Raw genomic sequence first — 10,436 nt, forward strand, 5'->3', positions numbered from 1 at the left:
CCCTTGGACATTGAGGAGATCAAACCAGTCAAGCCTAAAGGAAATCAACCCTTAATATTCTTTGGAATCACTGATTTTGAAACACCAATACTTTGGCCATCTGATGTGAAGAACCAATTCACTGGAAAACACCCTGATGCTGGGAAAGACCAAGGGCAGGAGGAAAAGAGGGCGACAGAGGATGAGATGGTTGGATGACACCACTGAATCAATGGACTTGAGTTTGAGCAAACTCCAGAAGATAACGAAGGACAGGGAAGCCTGGCATGCTGCAGTCCATGGGGTTGCAAACAGTTGGACATGACTGAGCAACTGAATGACTGAACAACAACAGCAATGACTCCTCCACACAGCAAAGAGTGAACTTAAGCCATTTCATTGGGAGACTTTTAGGGTTTAAATGTGTTGTGTTCTCTGCATTAGGCATTTGTGAATACAAAATGAACCTCTTCTTTTCCTTTCCTATTCTCCGAATGAGGACAACCCCAGGAAAGCATCACCAGCGATGTTCAGATGGGTAGCCTACAGTTAGCCCTGTCTTGGATAAGTCTCCTTTCCTCTGGGGCCCCAGTTCCCAGCTGTGAGATGCCTGGTCTGGACCAGCTCACGGCTCAGTGCCCTTCTAACCCCACAGCAGTAACCTCATTCCCCTCCCTTCACTGTGGTGAGTCCGTCTCCAGTTTTTCTCTTCGCTCTGTCAACGCCACTTAATAAGTCACCAGGCGCTCCTTCCCGTCATATTTACCTGCTCAGTAGACAAACTCTGCTAAGAACGTACAGTGCCTGGGGCAGAGGAAGCCAGCAGCACGTACTCCTCCCCAAAGGCAGACCAGAGAACGAGGTTGTGAAGACAGCGAGCCAGACAAGTGCTAGGTCCCAGACCACAGGCTCCAGACCCCTCTCGAGACCCAGCTCTATCTGCCTAACTCCCAGCTGCCCCAACCCTGGGTAACCAGCAGCAAGAAGTGACATTTCTCTACCTAGAGATTGACATCTGTATTGATGTGCCGGGGCTGCCACGACAAAGCACCACCGACCAGGCGGTTTAAGCAACAAGAATTTATTCTGAGACTGGAAGTCTGAGATCAAAGCGTCGGCAGGGTTGGTTTCCCTTGAGGCCTCTCACCTTGGCTTATAGACGCTCTTCCTCTCCCCGTGTCCTCGTGTGATCACCCTTCTGTACGTTTCTATGCCCTAATCTCCCCCCACTTATGGTGGGTTAAGCCCACCGTGTGACCTCACGTTACCTCAGTCATTTCTTTAAAAATTCTGTCTCCAAATACAGTCAGGTCTGAGGTCCTGGGAGTTAGGATTTCAGTCTGTGAATCTGGGGGAGACAACTCTGTCCATAATATCATCCACATTATTACTTTACCCATGAGGAAGCTGAGGCTTTCCCCAGATCTCAGAGCAAACTGGGAAGGAAGGGACACAGGAAGAAAGGAGGGAGGGAGGAAGCAAGAGACAGGTATTAGTATATTTTTTAAATCCTCCATTTGCACCTTGATGTTCTGTTTTCCAGGGCTTCCCGGGTGGCTCGATAGTAATGAAATCCCCCTCCAATGCAATAGCTGCAGGAGGCCCAGGTTCGAGTGCTGGGTCAGGAAAATCCCCTGGAGGAGGAAATGTCAACCCACTCCAGGAGTCTTGCCTGGAGAATCCCATGGACAAAGGAGCCTCGCGGGCTATAGTCCATGGAGTCGCAAAGAGCTGGACACAGCTGAGCACACACACATGCACGCACCCGTGCTGCTTTCCTGTGTCTTTAATGCAATGTGGAGATAAACTGAGTCACCCCTTAAGATAGTCAAAGAAAGGCACCTGCAAGCAAAGTTCCCGGGAGGCGGTGCAGATGGCGTCTGCCGGGCAGAGAGGACCCGCGGAGCTGGCTAAAGTCCTTCCCGGCCCGCATTCCACTTTGTGAGTCAGACCCAGCCTTCCTGTGGCTGGAATGTGTGGGCCTGCGGTGCTTATTCCTTCTCCACTTTGTGATGAGGCTTCTGATAAGGGTGACCCTCCCTCCGACAGGTGCGATCCTACACCCTGGCTCACCCTCTCCTGTGGGTGTCGGACCCAGGACCTCGCACGTGCCAGCCGCTGCCCCCCTTTCCAGCCTCCCAGGACGACTACGCCCATCTCCTCGTGGCTGGGAACTCGGCAACTGGGCACTGCTGGTGTTTGTTCGAAGGTTCGGCATCTGAGACTCATGACTAAATTCAGTAATAACACCACAATTTCACCAAAAAAGCATTATAGTGATTACTGAGTTATATTAGGAGCTTATTTAAGATAACATCTTATTTGCACAATGTAGTTCAAATAGATGGTTAGAGCAGAGAGTGCAGTTGTTAAACTCCTGTGTACATTAGCATAATCACACTGGAAGTGTGTGCCACTTTTAAACATATGAACAGCTAAAAGCGAAAGCATAAATATATGTCTTTTAAGGTGGTGGCACAGTTAGAATAAGAGGGTTTAGGTTTATATGTAAACAGGAATTTAGTTGTCTCTTTAGCACAGAACAGTAGGATGTAAAAATCTCTCCCAGACAGGTTTGTTAAAGAAGCCAAATCTCTCATCCCAAACTGCTGCATTTCATTAATAGTAGTTTCCGTTTATCAGATACTTTCTCTGTGCCAGGCACAGTGCTGGGCACCTTACATAACTCTCTCATGTCATTTATTCCTCCTTGCACGATAGCAATAAATATTATTATCCCCATTGGAAAGATGGTAAAATCGAGGCTCCAAGAGGTGAGATGACTTGTCTGAGGCCACACAGCCAGAACAAGAATTCAGACCTCACTCCCTGTACCTCTGCTGTTGCAGTTGTTCAGTCGCTAAGTTGTATCCAGCTCTTTGCGACCCCATGGATGGCAGCACGCCAGGCTTCCCTGTCCTTCACCATCTCCCAGGGCTTGCTCAAACTCTGGCCCATTAAGTCGATGATGCCGTCCAACCATCTCATCCTCTGTCACCCTCTTCTCCTCCTGCCCTCAATCTTTCCCAGCATCACGGTCTTTTCCACTGAGTCGACTCTTTGCATCAGGAGGCCCAGATATTGGTGCTTTAGCTTCCGCATCAGTCCTTCCAACGAATATTCAGGGTTGATTTCCTCCTGTGTTACCTGTCAAAAAATGGGCCATGGCCAGCCAGGTTCCAGACAAGGCTCAGGGGTCTCCATCAGCCCCCAGGGCTCTCTAAATGACCCGGGTTGCAGAACCCTCACTCAGCTTCAGAGCATGGAAGGAAAGCAAACCCAGAGCCTAGCCAGAGAGGGCAGCCTTCTGCACTGATGCTCTGCCCCACCCTGAGACCCAGGCAGCGCTGGGGGTGCTCCATGACGGAAACCAACGGCCCTCAGGGCACGTGGGAACTTCCAGGGAAAGATTGAGGGCGGGAGGAGAAGTGGGTGACAGAGCCCCTGTCCCCTCAACTTGCTGCCGCCCACAATCATCCCACTCAGAAGCCTGCACGCTGCTCTCACCTGGTGGAGAGTCATCCCTGCTCCGTGTCGCTCATCACAGCCTAGCAGACAGCTTTCTGTGCTGGACTTTGTGTTTCTTAAAAGAAAAGCATGACCTGTGACCCCTGAGCGGCTCAGGTCAGCTCCAGGCCACACGCACACCAGCCCACCAGCCTCCTAGCTCCAATGCTGTGCTTGAGCTGCCTTCAGACCAGCACATCTAGGACTTCTTCCCCAGTCATTCAAAAACACAGTCATTCTCTCAGTATCTCCAGGGGATTGGTCCGAAATTCTTGGGTGCTCAAGTCCCTATACAAAATAGCGTAATACTCACATATAACCTATGACTCCTGTCTTAGATGTGAGGTCACCTCTAGATGACCTGTTGTCCGCATACAATGCAAATACTGTGTCAACAGTTGCCCTCATGGCAAATTCAGGTTATGCTTGTTTGACACTTTCTAGAATTTATTTTTTCAAATATTTTTGATCCAAGATTGGTTGAAAACACAGATACAGAATGAAGAAAATGGAGGCTGACTGTAGTCCAAACTAGTGTAGTCTAAACCCTAGGCTCACCTAGGATTCCTTCCAACAACAGCTTCCACGTGGCTCCTCCCTGAACTTATGAGGAATGGTAATTAGTCAGCTCCATGGCGGAGCCTGGTGGGCTGCCATCTATGGGGTCGCACAGAGTCGGACACGACTAAAGTGACTTAGCAGCAGTTGCAGCTCCACTGACTAATTTGAGTTCAGCTCTGACCCTCTGGTTAAGAAAGCTGTATGACTGGAAACTTACCAATATATGAATTATACAGTATATACTTAAGCATGTACTATATGACACATATAGGGCTTCTCTAGTGGCTCAGACAGTAAAGAATTTTCCTGCAATGCAGGAGACCCAGCTTCAGTCCTTGAGTTGGGAAGATCCCCTGTAGAATGGATTGGCTACCCACTCCAGTATTAATAAGCATGCATGAGTGCTAAGTTGCTTCGGTAGTGTCTGACTCTGTGCAACACCAAGGACTGTAGCCCACCAGGCTCTTCTGTCCATGGGATTCTCCAGGCAAGAATACTGCAGTGGGTTGCTGTGCCCTCCTGCAGGGGATCTTCCTGATCCAGGGATTGAACCCCACTACATCTACCTGCATTGGCAGGCAGGTTCTTTACCACTAGAGCCACCGGGGAAGCCCCAGTATTTTTATATATATAAAAAGTATACATATAAATGTATATATATACATATACTTACTTGTGTTCTGTGCTTAGTCATTCAGTCGTGTCTGACTCTGCAATTCTGTGGACTGTAGCCCACCAGGCTCCTCTCTCCATGGGATTTCCCAAGAAAGAACACTGTAGAGGGTTGCTATTTCCTTCTCCAAGGGATCTTCCCTACCCAGGGATCAAACCTGCATTGCAGGCAGCTTCTTTACCCATGGAGCCATTGGGTAAGCCCATATACTTACTTAATCATGTATTGTACATAACATAAATTCATGTCATGTCACACATTGATTTATACTGCAGAGAAGGAATAAATCTGCTAAAGTTTCTTTCAAGTGTTTTCTTTGAGCATACAGAACATGCCACAGTAATGTTAATCCTGCTCTAGAAATGGAACTGCCATACGACCCAGCAATCCCACTGCTGGGCATACACACCAAGGAAACCAGAATTGAAAGAGACACATGTACCCCAATGTTCATCACAGCCCTGTTTATAATAGCCAGGACATGGAAGCAACCTAGATGTCCATCAGCAGACGAATGGATAAGAAAGCTGTGGTACATATGCACAATGGAGTATTACTCAGCCATTAAAAAGAATACATTTGAATCAGTTCTAATCAGGTGGATGAAACTGGAGCCTATTATACAGAGTGAAGTAAGCCAGAAAGAAAAACACCAATACAGTATAATAATGCATATATATGGAATTTAGAAAGATGGTAACGATAACCCTGTATGCTGCTGCTGCTGCTAAGGCGCTTCAGTCGTGTCCGACTCTGTGCGACCCCATAGACGGCGGCCCACCAGGCTCCCCTGTCCGTGGGATTCGCCAGGCAAGAACACTGGAGTGGGTTGCCATTTCCTTCTCCAATGCATGAAAGTGAAAAGTGAAAGTGAAGTCGCTCAGTCGTGTCCGACTCTATGCGACCCTGTATGCGAGACAGCAAAAGAGATACAGATATATAGAACAGACTCTTGGACTCTGTGGGAGAGGGCAAGGGCAGGATGATTTGGGAGAATGGCATTGAAACATGTATATTATCATATGTGAAATGAATCGCCAGTCCAGGTTTGATGCATGAGACAGGGTGCTCGGGGCTGGTGCACTGGGATGACTCAGAGGAATGGGATGGGGAGGGAGGAGGGAGGGGGGTTCAGGATGGGGAACACATGTACCCCCATGGCGGATTCATGTCAATGTATGGCAAAACCAATACAACATTGTAAAATAAAATAAATAAATAAAATGAACTGGGAAAAAAAAAAAATCCTGTTCTGTCTCTGCACACACTGCCCCAGTGGATCTTGGTAAACTGAAGGAACACCAAGATCTCTCTTCAGGTCCCAGCTCCACCCTCTCTCAGCTGTAGGACCTGGGCTGAGGGGCTGGCCCCAGGTGTAAACTGAGACGAACAGAGTGGGGACCCCACAAAGTGAGTGTGAGGATGAAAGCCCCGAGCAACGTGCCCAGCACACACAGGACACCAAGCTGAGAGGAGCTGGAGTTCATATTAGACACACTGGAGTATTTCTCTTGGAATGTAACCTACTGTGCACAGCTTACTCTAAGGGGCCGTGTCTACACAGAGCATACCTGTAAAAACTCCCTCATCAGCTGTCCCAGGCTTTCTAATATCACTGCATCCCAGGTGTCCTGGGACAGTGACGGACAAAAGCCATCCTCACAGTCCCCGAGCTGATCGAGGTGAGCCATGGCAATCATCTGTGTCTGTCTGCAGTCATTGGTGTTGGCCCTGGACAGAGTGCCCTACCACAGCAGTGTCACACTCCTTCCTTTGTCTCTGGATGCTCTCACGGGGTAGCACAGAGGACCCTGGCAAACACTTATTACTGGATAGACATTGCCAAGTTTGCTGATGGCTGATGACTTTTTTATTTTCCTTATTTATTGTTGTTTGTTTGTTTATTTATTGGCTGTGCTGGGTCTTCTTGCCATGCAGGCTTGTCTCTCTTTGCAGAGAGCCACTTTCCCATTGCCCTGGCTTCTTTTGTGGAATATAGGCTCCAGGACACGTGGGCTCAGAAGTTGCAGGGCATAGGCTTTAGCTCCGAGGCCTGTGGGATCCTTCCAGACCAGGGATCGAACCCATGTCTCCTGCATTGGCAGGCGATTCTTCACCACTGAGCCACCAGGGAAGTCCAGCTAATTTAAGAAGACAGACAGATTTAAATACAGGTTTCGCTTTGTTTCCCCCAGTAGCCAACCAAAGGTAGATTCTAACCTGGTAGACACACCTGTGTGTAGCAAACGGGCTAGTGCACCCAGTCCCCATGCTGGCCTTGGACCTGTCAGCCTTATAAAAATAATAAGAGGAACTGTGAGTGTGTTGAATGCCCACAGGCACTGCACACTGCAGTGAGGAGGGGGGGAGAAAGTACACATGGTCTGCGGGCCCATCCTTCCCCCATGAGATAGGCAGTGTTAGCCCCATTTCACAGATGAGCAAACTGACACCCAGCAAGTCTCATTTGCCAAAGGTCACACAGCTGCTCAGTGTTTATCTACACTTGAAAGGAGAAAGATACTGATGTCTGTTCTAGGAATTAGGAACATCGATGCTGAGAACACTTAAAAATAGCCCTGTGCATGTTCCCATTTTTGAGACAGGTTTACTAATCAGGGACACGGCTCAAAAAATCCAGCAAAATGACTCAGTTCCTAGCAAAATGTCACGGCTCCCCATCGCTCTGGGACAACCCCAGCAAAGCCTGCGAGGAGAGACAGAGAGAGAAGAAAAGAACGCATCGGCGCGACGGCCAGAGCCATTTCCTCACCCTGCAGCAGCCTGTCCATCAGCTGAGTGGGAGGGGCTCACAAGGTGAGAACGCCCGCAACGTAAAGGCAAGGGCAGGCTGGAGGGCTCACTTCCTGTCTTCTAAATATATTCTCGTTCTGATGGTATCTCGCCCCCTGCGTCATGGAGCATGATCGCCCTTTATGGTGCAGATAGCTCAGGGACTCCTCAGCCAGGAGGAAGCCAGACTTTCTAAAGGCCTTCAGGAACAGTATGCTCAGGCCCACTCAAGCACTGGGCAGTCTCTTCCCCTGCTCCTCTCTAGCTCTTTTTCTCCCTCCTGCTCCTCCCCATTCTGCTCCTCCCCCCTCCTCCCCCCATCTTCCCCCTCTTCCCCCCCATCTTCCCCCTCTTCCCCCATCCCTCCTCCTCCTCTCCACCCTCCTCCTCCTCTCCACCCTCCTCCTTCTTCTGTCTGTCCTCCCCTCTCCCCTCCCCCCTCCTCCCCAGCCAGGCACTTCCAGCCTCAGGGTGGGCAGCCACGTCCAGCAGCGGTGCGCTCCGTGAATGTTATCAGAGGAAACACTTGAGACCCAAGAAGCAAACAGAAACCATCCACACCTGGGGCTCTCCGCCTCCGGACGCCCCAGCCTCCACCCAGGTGTCCTCATGGGAGAAAGGGCCCATTCAGGTCTGCGGCTGGCCGTTCGTGCGCCGCAATCCTCAAACGCAGCAGAAAGAAAGGGAACACGCAAAACAGGAGGTGGCAGAGCTTCCCAGCAGACCAGGAGCGAAGACCGGCCAAGCCGCGCGCCTGACGCCCGGCCCTCGGCCTCGAATCATCGGTCCACTGGGACCTGCGGCTCCTAAGTGAGGTGAAGTCCTGAACCAAGTAACACGTGCTCGGCACTGGGCTGGGAGAGGCTGGGTCCCCACAGGTTCAGAGTGGGGATCTCCTTCAACACTGACAACTGGGCTCCTTCCTTCTCACGGTCACTATCAGTAACTGCGTCCATTTCATTGTTCCAGATGGGAAATCAAGGCTCATGCAGGTGAAGGAACCTGGCCAGTATCACAGAGCTTGGAAGCGGTGGGTCTGGAATTCTAATCCGGTGAACAGAGGCCCATCTGCGTCCTTCTGCTGCTCAGCATCTGCCCCCAGGCAGTCCATGCCCCTGGCTAGTCACAGAGGCAATATTCTCAAGGGTGCGATGGGGAAAGAGGCTTAGAAATGGAGGTCGGGCGCCTGCGTGTAGAAGGACACACGTGACTGCCTCGAAGCCTGCACAGTGCCAACACCGAAGAGACGGGCCAGGAGCGGGGTGACCAGCATGGATGTTCCCTTCCCGACAAGCCAAACTCCCCAAATACTTAAAGACACCTCAATATTCAGAGACCACCAACTTTAATATAAATAATACTGCTACTACTAAGTCGCTTCAGTCGTGTCCGACTCTGTGAGACCCCATAGACGGCAGCCCACCTGGCCCCACCGTCCCTGGGATTCTCCAGGCAAGAACACTGGAGTGAGTTGCCATTTCCTTCTCCAATGCATGAAAGTGAAAAGTGAAAGTGAAGTCGCTCAGTCGTGTCCGACCCTCAGCGACCCCATGGACTGCAGCCTTCCAGGCTCCTCCATCCATGGGATTTTCCAGGCAAGAGTACTGGAGTGGGGTGCCACTAGGTAGCTTATATTTACTGATTTCCTGTTACATGCCAGGGGCTGTACACATGTCAATAATATATTCAAGTATCCACAATCACTTAATCCTCACCACAGCCTTCCAAGGTAGGTTCTAGTGACCATCATCATTTGTATTTTGTAGGTGCTGGAGAAGACTCTTGAGAGTCCCTTGGACTACAAGATCAAGCCAGTCAATCCTAAAGGAAATCAACCCTGAATACTCACTGGAAGGACTGATGCTAAAGCTCCAATACTTTGGCCACCAGATGCAAAGAGCTGACTCATTGGAAAAGACCCTGACGTTGGGAAAGATTGAAGGCAGGAGGAGAAGGGGGCGACAGAGGATGAGATGGTTGGATAGCATCATCTATTCAATAGGCATGCATTTGAGCACACTCCAGGAAGTCGTGCGGGACAGGGTAGTGTAGCGTGCTGCAGCCCATGGGGTCACAAAGGGTCGGACATGACTTAGGGACTGAACGAACAGCAAGTGAAGAAACCGAGCTAGAGAACAGAGAAGAGACGTGGTTAATACCACCCGGCTGGGAACTGGTGCGGCCTGGGGTAAAGTCCAGCCAGCTGGGCTCTGGCATCTGTACTTTAATCCATGTGCTATTTTTCTTTGTAGGATTGTGTTTTAATTTTTCAAAGGATGACGTGGGGATGGGCTCCCAAGGGCATCCATCCCACTCTGGTGGAGAGTCATTTCCTATAGGAGTCCTTCATGACAGGTCACCGAGGTCAGAGGCCAGGGGTCACCCTGCTTCCTCCTCAGGCTCACCCCGCTCCCTAGGGCCGGTGCAGCTCAGCCGCACTGATAAGAGAGGTTTCTGTGGTACTTCTCCAGTACTCCAGGGACCACCCTGAACGCCCCCTGCACGACCTGGACAGCAGCTCCTTCCTGGGTCGGGGAGAAGGGAAGGGGGCAGGCTGTCCCTGAGGGAGAGTGGGGCGCAGGGGGATTTCTCCATGAAGGCTGGGGGTTCGGGGTCCTCTCCACGTCTGAGGCCAGCACCCCTTCTTGTCCCTCTGGCCCATGCGGGGAGGAGAGCGGCTGAACGCCATGCTCTCTGAGGTTCTGAGAAGTGAGAGCTTGTTCTCAGAGCTGAGGCAAGAGCCTCGGGTGGGCAGTCACTTGCTGTGTGACCTTGGATGAGTCCCCGAGATCACTGGTACTGATAGGAAGTGGTTAGGGTGACACCCTAAAACCATGCCTTCTGGAAAACAGTCAACTCAGAGCACCCACCTCAGGGTGACTTGACTGGGCCTCCTCAGGGCAGGACCACTGAGTCACGCAGC

This window comes from Bos grunniens, chromosome 11 (assembly GCF_055505025.1).
Source record: "Bos grunniens cultivar Pamir isolate PY7600 chromosome 11, Bosgru_T2T1.0, whole genome shotgun sequence".
Lineage (NCBI taxonomy): Eukaryota > Metazoa > Chordata > Mammalia > Artiodactyla > Bovidae > Bos > Bos grunniens.